This window comes from Eutrigla gurnardus (genome assembly GCF_963514095.1).
Source record: "Eutrigla gurnardus genome assembly, chromosome: 9".
In the NCBI taxonomy this organism is placed as follows: domain Eukaryota; kingdom Metazoa; phylum Chordata; class Actinopteri; order Perciformes; family Triglidae; genus Eutrigla; species Eutrigla gurnardus.
The window spans coordinates 12,937,542-12,955,313 of NC_139923.1; the positions used below are offsets into that span (position 1 = coordinate 12,937,542).

The 17,772-nt window shown below is 43.3% G+C and overlaps 1 protein-coding gene across 7 annotated transcripts in view; it reads left to right on the forward strand.

The window, feature by feature from the left end:
• The window catches only part of LOC311019113 (neuronal cell adhesion molecule-like), a 70,148-nt gene continuing 52,376 nt past the window's right edge, over positions 1-17,772 (forward strand). For all 7 annotated transcript variants that reach the window (XM_084018334.1, XM_084018328.1, XM_084018332.1 and 4 more), the window contains exon 1: positions 1-145. The gene's annotated coding sequence lies outside the window, so the exon portion shown is untranslated. The remainder of the gene's footprint in view (positions 146-17,772) is intronic.

The following is a 17,772-nucleotide window of genomic DNA, read 5'->3' on the forward strand; positions in this document are numbered from 1 at the left end:
CCAGTGAATGAGGCAGAGGAGACAAGTGCAAAGAGGCTCGGCGCTGAACGGGACTCCACGTAAATAAACACCGCGGACGGCGTCGCTGTGTCGCAGGGGGGACTGACGGGCTTCGTGTTTTCACTCCGCCGAGGGAGGACATGAGGTAAGCCGAATTATACCATTCACAATAAACACGTGTCTTGTAGCCGAGAATTCACTGTCAGGAGTTTGTGGGGAAAGGACTTGGATGCGGTAGGGGCTGCCGGTGGGAGCTCTGTCCTCTTTACAGCTAGCCTCCCCCCCCCCCCCCCCCCCCCCCCCCCCCCGCCAGCGCAAAGACACGGGGGTTGTTTGTCAAAGACGAACCTCTGAAATATACGTCGGAAGGCACATTTACGTGTGAGCGCGTGGTCGTCATCAGCGAGAGCAGGTGCAGGTGTGCATGGCGCTGCTGTCAAATCGAGGCTTGACACAACATGCTGTTAGAAGTCATTGTCACTTGTCTTCCAATCTGAACCTTTGATACGGTCTGTCCTTTGCTTCACCATAGATAGATGGATAGATGGATAGATGGATAGATAGATAGATAGATAGATTTGACAGTTGTTTTTGTCCTGTGTTGATGAAATAGATGTCCTCTCACACAAAATCCCCTCATGTCCTATAAGCTGATATCCCCCCCCCCCCCCCCCCCCCCCCACATGTTTAATTCCCTTCATATTCATATCACAACCCTGTCTTGTTTTGACTGACCAGTCAGTTTGTTTTAGTCCCTTCTGCAGACTCAATCTGATTACGATAGCCCCCCGAGATTCACCAGTTACATGATCCCATGCCATTTATATTACACAAGGCAAACAATTGCTTTATTGAAAAAAAAAAAAACACCACATTCCCACCCAAATCCTCAGCTTACTCCCCCTTCTACTCCTCCTCCCTCCCCCCTGTCTCCCCTCGGTCAAAGCTTCAGTCAAGGGGGAACTCACCATCATGCAACAACACCCCCCCCCCCCCCCTACTCCTCTTCCTCCGCTCATCCCCAGACACTCTCACTCTCACTCACACACACACACACACACACACACACACACACACACACACACACACACGCACACACACACACACACTCCTCAGCTGCACACTTTCACTGCCTGCACAGATAGTCGTATTAATACAATGCTTAATGACCCCCGCTTTATTGTGTGAAGCGCTTGTTCTTACTCCGTTCTGAAAAGGTCTGACACACTTTCCAGTAATGTTTATTCACTGCAGGCAGACTATTGCTAATCTGTCTAAGAAGATAACAATATCCCCCCTATCCCTGCCTTATGTCTCCTTTGCATTAATTCACAAACAGGCGGCAAAATGTGTGATCCCACTTTACATACGCATAGCCCCGACTTAGCGTTTGTGTGTGTGTGTGTGTGTGTGTGTGTGTGTGCGCTTTTTGATGGCTATTCATGTCATATCTTCACCACCGTAAGATAGGATGTTGCTTGAGCTCAGAGAGCCACGACTCCACAGCTACTTTAGTTCTCCCGACAGGACATTTAAGGCTCATTTAACCAATGTGGAGGAATCAGGACAAGATAGTGACCTACATTGTGCAGCCATCTTTACTTTCACCCTGAGCACAAGCGGCACCGGGGCGGGGAGATTTGCATAACTAAGGGATTATCATGACACACGTTGGCCGGAGTTATTGTGAGAGCACCAGTCAGTCACACTGCTGACCTAATACCAGTGGCGGGCGCTCTGCTGCGGGGGCTATGGGAAAAGCTTGGGTGTTTGGAGGGAAAATGCCACCAATTTCAGTCTGTGGGCTGCAGAAACACGCAGACTATTCCGCGAGAAGCGATCAACGCTCCTTCTGTAAGAGTGACCGTCTGCGGCATTATGAACTCCGCCAACCGCAGGGCGAGACAAAGTGTCTCAGATAGAATGACTTGTTCTGTGTCACTTGTGGCATTGATGGCGATGACATAATTTCTCCGAGGAACTGATCTGAACCTGAGAGATTTTCACTTGGTGATTCAATTTGCCAAGGGCACACTTCATTTATGTCGTAGAATCGATGTATCAAACGTCAAAATGATCCCAAAGAAGTGCAGCTGAAGTGGGAGTAGGAAAAAAATAAAAAATGAGTAGACAGTTGGTTATTTAAAACGATTACTCTATAATCTATGGTTTTCAAAGACACAATAAGTGATTTAGCAAGCAAAAATGCCAACTCTAGCTCTCCAACTCTCATTTTATTTTTCAGAATGATTATTAAACTGAGCATATTTAGGTTTCGGACTGAAGGTCACATAAATGAAGCAATTTGAAGACATCAGATTGAGCTGTGGAAAATTGAAACAGGCATTTCTGACATTTCATAGACGAAAAAATGAATGGTTTAATTGAGAAAATTGTCAACAGATTGTTAGATGATGGAAATTCTATCATTGGTTTCAGCCGTGGATCAGACAATCAGACAGTTTGTAAACAAATCAACAGAATAGCTCGATTATTTGAACCCCTTTCACAGAAAACTTAAAGTGCAGCTGAGATATTGGTAATAATCCTTCATTGCACTTGTTTTGTTTACAGCTTACTGTTATGGTTATGGACTGTCTTTAGCGCCGTTGTCATGTTCATAGATCTCATCAGTTAACAGTGTTCTTATTATTACTAGAACTACAAAACGTATGCCTGATTTGGAGAAAACCGTAGTTCTCCTATAGTGCTGCGATGATTGATTTTTCATCCAGAGTGGCACAGACCCAGTTGAATAATCGTAGGTCACTCCAGCTGATTGACTGCATGATTGACGGTGTCCCGGAGACACGTGTACTCGCCCTGAGCAGAGACGATCCAGCAGCCGTCGTGAATAGAAGCGCTGTGATGAGGCTGCGTCTCCGGGGACTGATGGAGGCCCATGCCTATCCATTAGTGTCACCGCGGTGTGGGTGTTTCTTCCCAATGCGCCAGTCACACACAGCAGCGCAGCACGCTGACCGCTTGGACCTCCTTGTCACAAGCATGCTCGTCTCATTTTGGGGCCGAGGAGCGCCTCATTAGAGGACCACAGAGGGAACGCTGTCCCCCCGCCGCTCCACGGCTGCTTGATCACTTGCCTTGGTTGTAATTTGGACAAATGTATGCAGTGGCGGATGAATACATGCAAAGAAGGACATACATGATCATTCCACATACACACACATACTTTGTCCTCGCGGTGGGCCTGCATGCTTGCAAGCTGGTGGGTGCAATTAGAGTTTCACACTCAGTTAGGCAGCAGTCTCTAATGGGGATTGACACGTTGCTGCGAATCCACTCCACACAGCTGCAACTGTTGATGTTTACAGAACAGACCTGTATTATATTATCAGGAGTGGATGGTGGCAGAGGAATAAGGAACATGGATATTGGATTATGTATGTGTTGCTCATAGTGAGACTGGTTTTCTGAGAAATGAGATAAAAAGATTTGGAGATACTTCTGTTTCCTCTCCCGCAACGGCAAAAGCTTCAATGATTTATACTTATTTCTTCAATGAATCGTGAGTAAATCAAAACAGAAAACTGATCAACAACAGCCTGCTATAAAATAATCGTTGAATTAATTTATTAAAAAAAAATCCTCTAGTCTGCTTTTCCCGTTTTGTATTATTGTAAAATGTCCATCCTGCCGTGACATGAACTTGGATTCTGGAAACTTGTGATAAGCGTTTTTCATGATTTTAGAAACAAAAAAATCGACAATTAAACTGAATGAAAATCATTGCAGCCATAAGTTGAAACGTTTTGGTAGCTTAAGGAACATTATATCGTTCGTAGTCTGACACACAGGATGTAGACTGTGGGTATCAGCCTGCCATGGCCGTGTTTGACGATTGTGATTTCTTTAAAGCAATACAGCAACAAGTCAAAGTATTTCCCCCCGATACCAGAATGCTAATTTAATACAGCATTGTGGAGATAGGTTTCGCTATGGCAAAACATTCTATGGTTCTAGCTTCTCAAATGATTTCACATGGGATTTTTTTTTTTACTCTTCTATGATAGTAAACGTAATATCTCTTGTTATTGGAGAATCAAGAAACATGAATATGTCAACTTGGACTCTGGGAAATCTAGCACACGATCAGCAGAATCATCAATAATGAAAAATGTTTTTAGTTGCAGCCGTAATCTCCAGCTTTGTTAATCATGGATACTTTTATGCATGGATTTAAGAGCTGCTACATTACATTAGCTTGTATTTTTTGGGCAGCAGGTAATGGTGACAGATGGTGGAAGAGTAGCGGTCAGTGCGAATGTCCCTGGACGACCCACTGTGATGGACTCATTACACTGGAGCTTTACACCATGACAATCATCAAGTCCAATCACTCAGGGTTGCCTGGGGAACGCTATTATCGCCTGTGTTAGGTTATCACACCCCTTTTGTGAGAACAAAGCATTTAGGGATGCTTTTTTATGTCCAACCAACTGCCGGGGAGTGACAGCAATAGAGGCACCTTTTGAAGTGGGAGGTTGGGGTAATGGAACGCACTATTGGGGGTTTTATATTCCCTTTCTACCCCCAGTTGAGTGTCTGACAGGTTAACTAGCTGCATGTACCGCTAGATCTGCCTCCCAGTCAACCATGACTTACGGGACTTGATATGAACAAATGAAGATGAGACTTGAGAGATGTGAGCTCAGTGCATATGTCTGTGATGCTTACAAGATGATCTGCTGTCTTGCCACCCACTAACACAAGTTGAGAGAGGGAAAGGGAAAGTGGGAGTGTTTTTTTGAAGCCTTCGGGTTGCAGGAGGGAGGAGGGGTGGATCATGTACCTCGCTAGACGCTGAGAAGGGGCAGGGGGAACAAAGGGGGTCTGTTTTCTCTGTCTGTACTGGCGGGCTGGCTGTCCTCGCCTCTTTCTTGCAGGATAGGGGGGTGATGCAGGGTTATGCCGGAGGAGAGCCACAATAGAAACTCGGGTGTTGGAGCTTCTGTTTGAACACATAGTTGTTGCTGCTGAAGAGGACGGGGGATGTGGTCCTTGCTGCCGGCTTCGGGCCTGTTGCTCTGGCCAACTTTGGATGGGCAGCAGATGCTGGAGAACTAGTTTAGGTGGCCGTGTGGCACCACATAACAGGGACCACTGCTTCCCTTTGCCGCCCCGACAACAAAAGGAGGTGGGCATTGCTCCACCGGCAGGGTGACAGAGAATTCAGGAAGCACTTGAATGCTTTTTAGTCTGTTCTCAAGCCTCCACCTTCCTCCTATTTGCATAGAGCTTAAGTGTAACTCGGCTGCACATCCCACTCTCTGTTGGCACAGCGATGCAGCCCACTTGTGTTGTCTAATGGCTGAGCAAATACATGGCCACAGCTCTTTCCCTGCGTATAACATTGGAGATTTAAAGAGTGGGCCCTGCCAGGAAACCCACCACATGCCTCCACACTCTCACCGGCCTGTTGTTGAACATAATAAACTTAAAGTTAGAAACTAAATGTGATAATAAGTGGTTGTCACCCCAGCACATGATGCAACCATGATTGAATCAACAGGAAAGAAGGGGACACTTAGCTGTCAGCTCATGAATAAAGTTGACATGGAAGCACAAAGTGGCTTTTCCATGGTTCAGGAGGCTCGCTGACCTCGAGGTCTTATTTAGGCCAGGCCTTCTAATGCCCAACCCTCTGCTCCACCCTGTACCCCCTCCCACACCTCGGCTGAGGGTAAGACACCATGTTTGCAGCTCAGCAGCCACCACTGAAGGACTCTTAATCCAAGTGGGATGACAGCTTGGCTCTGGATGCTGTTTCTGTGGCGCTGAGACCAATGGGCTTTTCTTTCCCTCTTTTTCATCTCTTAAACCCCTCAAACATAGCCACAGGAATCCTGGGAAAAAAAAAATTCTCCCGGAGGAGACAAAGGAATGGGATGGTAAACAAATCCAAGTGTAGATCTGCGATTCCTCCATTCAGGAGAAGATAAATGTACATGTCCTTTGAGATATCAAAAATACAGGATACAATGGCTCGGGTTGCTTTGTTGTTGATTATTTTTATTGTCCTGGTGCCACGTGTGTTGTAAAAAACATAATCTATACTCGGATAATCTTTGTCCGGGCTTCAAACTGATTAGGGAAGATTGGGGTCAGAAAACCATTAGAATCATAAAATGTGTTGCTGTCTAACCAGATCCCCTTTCCCCTCCTTTACACCAATCAGCTGAGCCTTCCACAGATCAAAAGCGGGCCATTGGCTACCATTGTTACAACAATGAGCATCAGCCAGGCAGTATTCTCCTTTTCCAGGCTTCACCATGCTGATGGGTGTCACTGGAAACATTTGGGAGCCACAATAACATTGCATTTATTTTGATTAATTTTCCTTTAGTTCTGAAATCTGTAAATTGATCTGTTCTGTTGATCGACGAACATAGGCACAGTCATTCTTCAGGTCAAAATTATAATCATTTGTTCAATTTCCACCTTCTCAAAAATGAGGATTTGCTTTTCTCTGTTTTCTAAAAATGTAAATTTAGTTTGGTCCGACAAAAACCATTTGTTTTTATAATTTCTAAACACAGATTTTCACAGATTAAACACATCGGTAAAAGAATCAGCTGATAAATTGATGAAATCGAAGCAGTAGAAAGTTTAGGTCTATAGATCTGAATAAATCAGTAAAAAAATAGCCCTATCCATATGCATTTACTGTGTACTGTATGTGCATGTTGAATTTGCCTTCGTCTTCCTGTCAACACAAATAGATAGATCAGTGTTGTTGAGTCCTGTTACATTTGGGAGATTATTTTTAAATTGCCTGTACATTTTATTTCATTAACAAAAACCCAAGGACATTCACCACGACGTTGACTGTGCTCCAGCCCCGTGCCAAAGCAATTTAGGATCAATTGCTGGCAATGGAATAGCAATCAGTACAATCTCCTTGCGGTCAGTCCTTTGCTGGTTTCTCAGTGCTGGCCCTGTGAAGGAACTGCAAGAATGTGATTCTCACGAACATCATTCCTTGCTGTGGGCTAGCTGGGCCCGACTGTGAGGAGGGGAGGATGGACAAATGGCAACTTCATTTATCAGGATCTCCTCTGAGGTTGGCTTGATAACCCAATCAAACGTCTAGTGTGGCTGAGAGCTGTCTGGGCCAACGCTGTGCGTTTTCAGCTCTGTGTTTGTCTCCCTGTCTATGTGGAAATATCAATGAGCCTTTGTCAGTGTGCCGTGGTTTATAGCCAAAGTCCCATGGTGTTAAGTCAAAGCACACTGAAAATCTTAATAATTTTTCACAAGCAGATATCATCTTTTCCATGTGCTCCATTTCCTGTCTATTTTATCACACACTTACACCGTTGTTTATTTGGATCTTGATGATGAATGGCATTCCTTATATTGGTTTTAGTTGGGATTGTTCTGGCAGAGGTTGAAAAGACTCTGGCATGAAGTAGACCTAATGCTCGGGTCTTCAAGGTTGGCTGGTTTTGGGCCTCTTGGGTCTCAAGTCACAATGACCACATCCCTGTATGAGCGGAGCCATGGTGGACATATTACTCAAAGGGGTTACTCTGTGACAGAGAACACGCCTCCACAGATCCTGTGAGAAGAAAATAGGACACTTTCACTCACTGGTCATTTGTGATGTGTCACTGAGGTGGAATTCATATAGCTCGTGGTTCTGTAGTCAGTATCTTGATTGTAGTTGACATGTCGGGGTATGTAGAAGGCTCAGCTAAGAGTCAAGGGGCAGTCTTTAGATGTTCAGCGCCGCTTTCATGAAATGTGATTGGATGTGGAATAATAGATTAAATTGTTAATGTGCTTGGGGGCTGCAGTGTGCTGCTGTACTTGCTCTTGGGTTATATGTATTTTGTCAGCTATCTGAGCTAAACTTAAGTGCACATCTGAGGCTTTTACATAATTGACAAAACGGCTATCTCTGTAAAAAAAATCCCAGTTCCCCTACATTGAATGATAATATTATTTTCCAAAGGCAGCCGTTGAGATCCAGATATGCCCAGTGCTTATGGAATGATTAAAACCTGTTTTATAATCTCAGCTTGTAGCCATGTGATTTAAATAAAGGAGCAGTCGCTGCCCTGAGAGCAGATTGCACTGATCTCTACCACTGTCTACCACTACCACTTCTCTCTGTTCATATTTCCTTTCCTTTCTGGCCTCTTCCTTCTACTATCATTGTCAGAGAATATTATTTAAATTAGCAACACAGCTACTCGTTAATCCATCATTAAGTATTAGTGTGTAAAGTCTTTTTTACTTATTTGTGTTTCATAGCTATAAAACTGTAGTAAATATTTTTTTGCTACACTGACATGAAAGTTGTGTCAAAAGATGTACAATGTCTTCCAACTGCAGTTTTAGGGGAGCCTACTATATATTAAACTTAAATCCTAATCTTTTAGTGATTAAAACAAATAAATACCTTTTATGTTGACGATATTGTCATTTTAATTTGAGTTATATTAGGTTCTTTTCCATGACATGCGATTTAAATCCTTCCCAGTTTTATTATTATTTTGATCGAGTGTCAGGACAGATGTGACGACTATTTCATATGACCTATTTTATCAAGCTTTGTCAGTTGGCTCAGTGAGCTACACAGCAGCTACACCTGGCCGTGTGGGTAACCTTCGGCTGCAGCCCACTGAATATGCACAGGAGTGTTTCTCTTGCTGGACCAAGTATTGAGTTCTCACTCAGCCCATCGACTACATTGTGATGCGTCACAGATTGTTAAATCTCTTTTATTGGCTGAAGGAATATTTTGCAAATACAAAACCTCAATGGATCGAAAATTCACTATAGAAAAGATAATTGGGGTTGTTAGCAGGGACCCTGGGTACAAAGGCTGCATGTTGTCCCTCCTCTCTCTCCCATTCCTGTTTATCACTCTGTCCTATTCAAAACAGGGAAAATCTTTATAAGAAAGAGACATAATTGACCCTGTTTGCAGTTTGAGGCGTTCTGTTAACAGTTTTACAGATGTCTCTTTTACAACAGTGGTCTATGGAGAAAATGCTTTTTGGGCTGCTGATTTTTCACTACACTACTGTGAGTGGCCACTGGGCAAAAAGAAAATGCAAGATTTAAAACCCCATTTTCCTTCCATCTTTTTTCTTCCCTTTCTCCAGTTTGTTAAAGGGATATTAAATCTCAGTCTCATTCACACATTAGGGAGTTGTAGACAAAAAACTGATCTGATTTCACATGTTGATACCCCCAAAATATAGTCCATATTTCATATTACATACAATTAAATACCGCAATTATTATTATCCTGAGATCTTACATGTTTACATTTATATGGGGGTAAAGCCTGGTAGCAAACTGGTAGCATTCATTAAACCCATGCATGTTTTATGAATTGATAGTTTCACTGTTTCCAATATTGCCTTTAAATGGAGGCACTTTTCAATGATATAGTGCCTCATCAAACTAGAATAAGGGGAACTACACGGAGGTCGGACTGATTGGATTCTCCACGGGTCTCAACAGAAAAAAAAATCTAATTAAGCTGTAGGCATCCCAAGTCAAACTCCCCAGGATTACCCTGGCCCTGCACCCGAAACCAAACCCTGGGAGAGGGTGATAACTAGACTCCCATAATCTGAAGCTAGGGCTGACTGGAGGGGTTGTGGGGGTTGATGATGAAATCCTTGCAAACCTGTCTTCACCACAGCCTCAGTAATATGTCAGTCCTAACATCCAGGAACAAATGAAACACATCAGATAAATAAAGTTCAAATCAAACATCACAGTTTGAGAAAGTGAAGTCTGTGCTGATGTTCAACACCGCAGCAGGAAATAGTGCAGCTACAGTAACATCAGCGTGATTTTGGGGAGATAATGGCAGGAAAACTGATTTCATGCAGTTTCATCCACATAGCTCACAACCCCCCATGCTTTGAAGTCAAATTAGAAGTGTCTGTCTGGGTGGAAAATAGAAAACATGTTTAAAAAGAGCATTTTGTCCGTCCCACTGCTCAAATCCTTTGAGTTAAAATAAAACCCTGCAAAGTCTCTTTCCTTTTGTCCCACCTTTAGGATGTGGGTTGGATGTACGTCCGACATTTTAGGGTTTGCTTTTCACTCTCTCTCTCGTTTTAGTGTCCATTGAGTGAAAGTACGTGTTTACTAGGGTCATTACTTTTTCACAGTCCGTGAAAAGAGTCTGTTTGTGGGGAGAACTGCTCACAACAGGAGAAGGCTTTTGATCAGGTGCTTGCCTAAAGGAAGCACGGCTGAAGGGAGGAAGATGTGAAGAGGGTGAGGGGGTCAGGATGGGGTGAGAGAGACCGGGAAGAGTCCGTGACCAGGACTTGCTCTCCCTCTCACCAGGATGCAGCCAAGTCTGAAATATGGCTCTTTTCCTTTGATCCCAGAAACAATGCACCTGCTGGAGGCCTGAGGATATGTTTTCTCCGCATGTGTCCTTTCCCAAGTCTCCGAGGTATCACTGACCTGAACCCATGTGAATTAGGGTTCTGGTTTACTATATGTCTTCTTCTGTTCACCATATCGATGGCTTTACTTGGACAATAACACCACAAAAGTGAAATGAAAATGACTTTTGATCTCTTCTTGCCTTCTCACGGGATTCGATTGTTCGTGTGTGCCAGAGTGAGAGCTGAATACAATTTTTATCCTCAGAACAAATGTCCCACAATTTCTTTCACTAGCTGTTTGTCTAAGTTGTGACTCAACCACAATGGGATTTGGATATGAATTTCGAGTGCAAGCAGAGCATTGGTAGCAGTGGCGCGGCCAAGTCCTCAACAGCCTTGTTGAATTAATTCCTTCCAAATGGCTGATTTAAAGAATGAAAAGAGGAGGTTTGCATAAAAGGAACTACTGATCTAAAGCACTGCTATGACGGCGGTCCATTCTTCTCGGAATATTCTTGTGCAACCTTCCCTTTTTATCCCTGTGACTCATATTGTGTGGAATTGGAGCATAATGGAGTAGTCGGCCACTGAGAAACCACCCAGGACCGCTCGTCATCGGACTTCAGTTTGATTGACATGGCACTTCTTCTTTCACATCGGACATGGTCAAATGGTAAGAAAGTGGCTCTTTTACATAACATTGGACAATTGCATGCCTAAACTCCTTCATTCACCTCTGGGCCTCCGTGAATTCAAACTGGAGCAACGTCAACATATCTGTGTTTTGTAATGCTAAAATTAGCAGAATCTGAAGCATGTGCTTGATATGGTAATAGGGCAGGAAAACTGTGCTTGAGTGTTAGTTTTCCATTTTACCATGGATACTTGACAGAATGGGCTTCTAAAATTAGACTAGAAATGTGTTGGTGTGGTTTGGACATACAACATGCGATGTATGAACCTGAAAGGTTCATTTGAGATTGATTCAGTGAGCTAAACAAATAAAGATGCTTCACATTCATTTGCATCTTACAGCTTGCTTTAATAGCAACCATATGTACCACCATAACCTAGTGGCAGCTTTGTCTGTTTGGCAGATTGTGTCTCTTGTCCTCTGTGATGTTATGTCATTATAAGTTGATTTTCAGCTAAAAATGTTTTTGTTTTATATACATTTCTTGTCCTACTTATTTTGCTTGCCTAACTCTTTATTCAGGAGCTTTCTACGCTCCGTTTAGCTGCTTTATGTTTTATTTCTGCTTTCTAGGATTTTTTTATGCCACTTGCTTTATTGTTATTTTAATGGCTGATTTAACATTTGGCCAAGGGATAACCGTTGCAAATTAGCGTTTTGGCTAACCCTCACATGTTTGCAGTGATATTGATCACTGTAAATGTAAACTGACAGAGACAATGAAGTGCTCTGTCCCTGCAAGCAAGCAAGTAAGCAACTAATTAAATAAATCACTTTAAATTAGGGAAGTGCACATGTTTTGACCCTAATCCAGGTCCAAGTCTAATTCGATACTTTATATTTATTAAATGTTGCTTATAATATAATGAAATGAAATAACAGCCTACTTAATCTAACACAGCTCGTTTTCCATGAGTTATATGATCCAAATACTGAAGGTTGCCTTTCATTATATGAATTATATTCTTAACAAGGAAAATGAAACTCCTGGAACTGAGGCGACGTGCTCTGCTTGTGAGAAGATAAAAAAATAATAAAGAAACTCTTGAACTGATTGTACAGTGTTGTTACTGAGCTCAGTGACTACAGAGAACACATACACCAGACAACAGTCAACGGCATTCTGGCGTGTTATCTAGTCAAGGCTTTATTCCATGTTTGCCGTGGTTCTCATGGCATCTCTGAACCGATCAGATAATTATAAGTGTCACTAGGTTTAGTCTAGCCATTCTGACCACCGATATGGAAGTGCAAGGATTAATTATAACACAAGATAACATCTTATTAATCCCCATGTGCTAATTTAAATAGCTTCTGTCATTATACCATGCAGTTTATCCTCTGCTTCCTTCACCATGTCTCCTTCTCAGAACTTTTTTAAAGGAAAAAACCAAAACAAATGCAGCATAACATCCCACAGGAGATACCACTGTGCTGCATGATTTCTGATAGTATGTGGCATAAATGAACACTTCTGTGACACTGAGATGTTTTCACACAGTAGCAGCTCTCAGCTGTGTCGACTGCGGCTCTAAATGTTTAATGGAGAGTTATGGGATAAGAGGCATCTTCGGTCTCTGCCTGCATAGTGTCTCATTCCCATCTGGCCGAGCTCCAGTGCTCACTGCAGCATTCTGACCCGCTATGCTGCTGCATTGGGACCAGGTACAAAACCTCATCGGAGACTATTGAGCACCACTGAAGTTATGCAGTATATATTGAGTAGTTTGTGCAGCACAGGCTTCTGTCCTCAAACTTGGCCGGACTATAAAGTTCCTCCGCCACTTGACTCTTGTGCACCTGTGTTCCATTTTCTTGTCGGTCGTCTTCACAGCGTCAGTGTCAGAGTAGCATGCGGGTCGTTTGACCACCACCACCCACCGCTCTATGTCACGGTCACAGCCTCAGCATTGGGGAGAAACCATGGCTGACCCTCAATGGCTCTTTCACTGCCGCTCGGTGACAATGCATTTTTTCCATGCCATAAAGCAGATGCTGTATTATAGCAGCACAATGCCGGGCCCATCTGAAACTGTTTACCATGAGAAAGGCACACCGGGATCAGGATGCCTACCACTGTGTGGGGCTTTTTGACTTGCCACTCTATAATGAGTACAGACTGGAAGGAAAAGGAGCAGGCGGCTCTAAATGGTATTGTGATCACTGCATAGAGGGAGGAAATGTAGTATAAAGTGCTGATCTAGGCTATTCTTCCAAGGCTGGGACTTTTTTTTTTATAGTTAATCGAAAACAGAGATTACTGTGACATCGAATGAGCTTGTCAGCAGTTACTCCCACAACAGACAAATAGGCAAGAAACTTGCAGGTTAAGAGTTTGTCCACTAACAAAAATGATTAAGTGATGTAAAAATATTTGTCATCCCTGAGAAGTTTGGCCTGCAGCTTGATACAGCTGCAGGTGTCTTCTGGAAAACCCCTTTCACTGAAAGTCAACAAATGAAGTTCTAGCCTCCTTTGTGTTACTAATACCTGTCTGTTCAGTCTCTTCCTTGCTGTTTGTTGGCAGTGGATTGAAGAGATCCCCCTTGTTCAGAGTTGTCTGCCCTCAGGTCTCGTTGTATGATGTACCCCCCCCCCCCCCCCCACCCCCACACACACACTCCTTATATATAAAAACCCAACTAAAATGGTATTACACCAGCAACTTACTGGTAGTCTCTCAGCAAGGCTCTTAGTCACTAATTGAGCACTCAAACAGAGAGGGACCTTGAAAGGCCAGTGGTAGCTGGCCAGACACTACTGGTTGGTCACTCTTCACAGCCAGACTGTTCCCCACCCCAGACCTGAGTCCAGGGCCTGCTGGAGACAGACAGCACTCAGACCTCTTCTTGAAGCTACAGACTCCTTGGCCCCCCAGTACCACTCAGAGGGCTTATCCTCCCTGACAAGAGCTCTTCGAGGTCTCCAGTCCTCGACTGGCCATCAGTCATGTCAAGGACACACATCTATCATGTCAAGAGCCTGGAGAAATAAGAGCAGCAGTGCACACATAAAAGCCCAGGCGGGGACATGTTTAAGTACATCAACCCAAGTGTAGTCCCACTTCAGAAGAAGGATGTCACTGTGGGAAATAAGGAAGTTACTCTGGGTGTATAAACCAATTGTGTAATTAGATTTTTTTCCTGTGAGGTGGGTTGGTAGTACGGCTTATGTGTGTGCTGAACTCACTGAGAAAATAGTGCTGCTACTTCAATTTAGGAGTAGTTTCAGCAGAGCTTTGCATCCGTTTTTGTCAGTAAATACATGTATAGCACTTTTGTTTTTACAAAGTAAAAGCATCCAAAGTAGTGAAAGAAGTTAGTTTGTTGGCTGTTCCAGACTGAAATATTTCAGGGCTTGTACATACATTTGTGGTTTCCAGAGATGAAGGCCTCTGACTTTGGTGATCCTGCTCATCATGAGGTTCAGGTTTTGAGTCAAATATCTCAACAACTAATGGATAAATTGCCATAAAATCTGGTACAAACATTGTGGGATTGTATGTAATTACTTTGGTGGTAGCTTAACCTTTCCTTATGTTTTTTTATTTGTGATGTATTTGCCTTTTATACAGTTTTTCAGTAATTATTTAGAGCACTAAGAGGGACGTTTGTGTCAAGTGCTGTTGCGATACATCCAATTCATTTCTATATGCTACACAGCATCTTTGACAGCAGTTTCTTGCATACCAATTGCTATTTTTTCTCCCCAATCTGTCCATAAAAGACATCTGGTGTGGATAAATAAGTGGGGAAAAAAACGGTTTTAAGCATTCTGTCAATACATTCAGCTCACGATGAATACCCGGCAGCCAATTTTTGAATTAGAAAATGTTGAATCTATTCACCCTCCCCTCCAAACCCCCCCCAATTCCATCACTCTTCTTATTACACAGCTGTCTATGCTACCATCTGAGTTATTTCAACAGCGAACATCTGTCCCATTTCACCGTATCATTTCCCTGAAGAGTACAAGGTGTCTTGTCACAACTGCAGCAATGTTAGTTTTGCTTATCAAGAATGAAGCAGAGGGATTGCACAGGACCACAGAGACGAGCACACATACACTGGAAGCTGCGAGATATCTGTCATGGTTAGGAATAACTGAGCATGCAGCACACATCGGCAAAATCACATCACTGTGAAACCTCCCAGGCCCAGAAGCCTGTAGATGACAAGGCTGTTGTCTCAAGCAAATCAAGTGACGCTATTTTCTTGCAGCTTCTTCTTGTCTTTGGAGCCTGTTCCTCTGACATTGTGCATTCAGCCAGAGCTTGTCTGTCAGCTTCATTTTGTTACTAATTTATTCATTTAAGCAGTGGCAGCCATATTCAAAGACAATGCTGTGCACAAGCTCTGCGCTGAATTAACCTCAATAATTATGGAGATTTAGGGAAAGAAAAGCCCAATTGTTACACACTCTTAAAAATTCCTGCCCCCTCCTGTGCTCGACATCCAAGTGAATAAATTAGTAGACTCAAGAAAATGTTGAAACTTCCCCTCTTAAGCACCAATGCAGTGCATTATTTAAAAAAGAAATATTTAGATTGTACCCAAGGTCGGTAATTCTTGTTTATGTTTGCCTTCCTCATCACATCACATAGTCCCTGGCCTAATGGAACCTATGCATCCCCAATGAGTGCATTATCCAATGCCTGTAGTGCAGGAACCATTTTCTGAAAACATTTAAAGGAATCTACCTAAAGTGTTTCCAATGCAGACCTGGTTCAAAGTGCTAATGGATCGTTTGATCAATAGATGAGCTTTTCCTCTGTAAATAGTTAGTTGAACACATTTAAAAGAGAGCATTAGAATCCATTAAGTTGTGCTCCTGAATCCAGGAGCCATCTGAGCTCCAACAGGATGTTTATGGCTATAGAATTTTGAGATCGTATCACTCTGATTGATCCTCCCCGTGAAATGTCAGACAGTTAAAATACTATCCCTTATAGTCTCATGAGCTAGTTAAATTTCCGTGTCATGCCAGATATTTGGCCCATCCAGGCCAAAGAGTGGGAATACAGGACAACCATGAAAGATATAACAAGATATTTTCCCGTATACAAATCAAAAAGAAAAACATGCATTCAAATGTCTTAAGTACTACTTGATTTCATGTAATATGTTCATGATGATCAGTTAATCATTCATGGAGCACCAATGCCAAATATTTGCTGGTTTCAGCTCCTCAAAGGTCAGACTGCTTTTCTCGGTTTTGTACTAAAGTAAATTGAATATCTTTGGGTGTCACAGCCTTGGCACTGTGATATGACATATTTCGGAAAATTGAAAGAAAGATAATTAAAATAGTTGTTAGTATTTCTAATACTCAAAGCGAACACAGGACAGAATTCTTCCTAATGCACAACACGGTGGAGGAGATTAAAGCCTCTCTCTAGCACTGTGGCTTTTTAGCCTGTCTCATATCAAGTCTAGTGACGGATCTGGAGAAGGATGGTGTTTTTATTCAGGTATTTCTAAGAATAGGATAGGAAAGTCCCCTCGCTCTCTGTGTTTACACAGCTCATGATTGGCTTAATATCTGTGGTAATTTGTGCTGTAATGATGCAGAATCAGTCAGAGCACGTGTGTTAGCCTCTAACCACAGTTATCCCCTGCTTCTCTCAGTATCACTGTGTGTTTGTGATGACTGCCTCCTCTAAATGCAATTGGTTACCCCAAAACAACGTGTCTTGGGTGTGTGTGTGTGTGTGTCTGTGTGTGTGTGTGTGTTTGTGTTTGTGTGTTTGGGGATATATGTGAGGGTGAATTATTGATGCAGTGTAAATCCAATCTGCCTCATGGCAGGTGCGCTGTGTGCTGTGTGCTGTGTGCTGTGTGTGTGTGTGTGTGTGTGTGCTGTGTGTGTGTGCTGTGTGTGTGTGTGTGTGTGTGTGTGTGTGTGTGTGTGTGTGTGTGTGTGTGTGTGTGTGTGTGAGAAACATTGTCAGAGAAGAGGAAGGAGCAGTGCTGTAATTAAAAGGCAGCACAGTCTGCAGTCCTGCCCACACATACAGCTATAGGCACACAGGCCTTGGGCTCAGTGTAGTTTGCATACGCACATGACCACCAGTGTACACCCACACACACACACAAACACACGTACACTGATGCGACAGAATATCACTCCTCCTCCCTCCCTTTTCCTCCCTTCAGCCTCAGTTGTGCAGCACCGTTCCTTTTCTCCCCCTCCATCTGACAACGCGTCTCTCCCGATCTTTGTGCTCCTTTCTCTCTCCGACATACTTCCACACTCGAGCTGCAGCAGTCTGTTATTGTGCAGCATGCAGACAAGCTGAGCCGACCAGTGATATCATCCCATTGTCCCTGTGCTGTCACCTGCACCAAGGAGTCCGGGAAAAGGGAGGTGAAGGGAGAGGGAACGAGAAGGCCGCAGGAGAAAAGAGGCAGAGGGTGAGGGAGGGATGGAGAATTGTGTGGTCTTCCTCCATTGGCCCAGATAGAAACAGTGCAAACAACAGAAGGCCAAGCAGGAATGATTTCCATTACACTTGGCTAAGGACTGTATACCCTTGTTGGAAACATATTAGAGACAGGCCTGTATTTCTAATTTCCCCCATAACCATTGTTCATGTTTCCATCCGCTTAAAGTCAGAGTAGGTCATTTGGAAAAACCACAGACTTTGACTTTGCTGATCAGGAACCGAAAAAGTCCCGCCCCCTTCGTTCA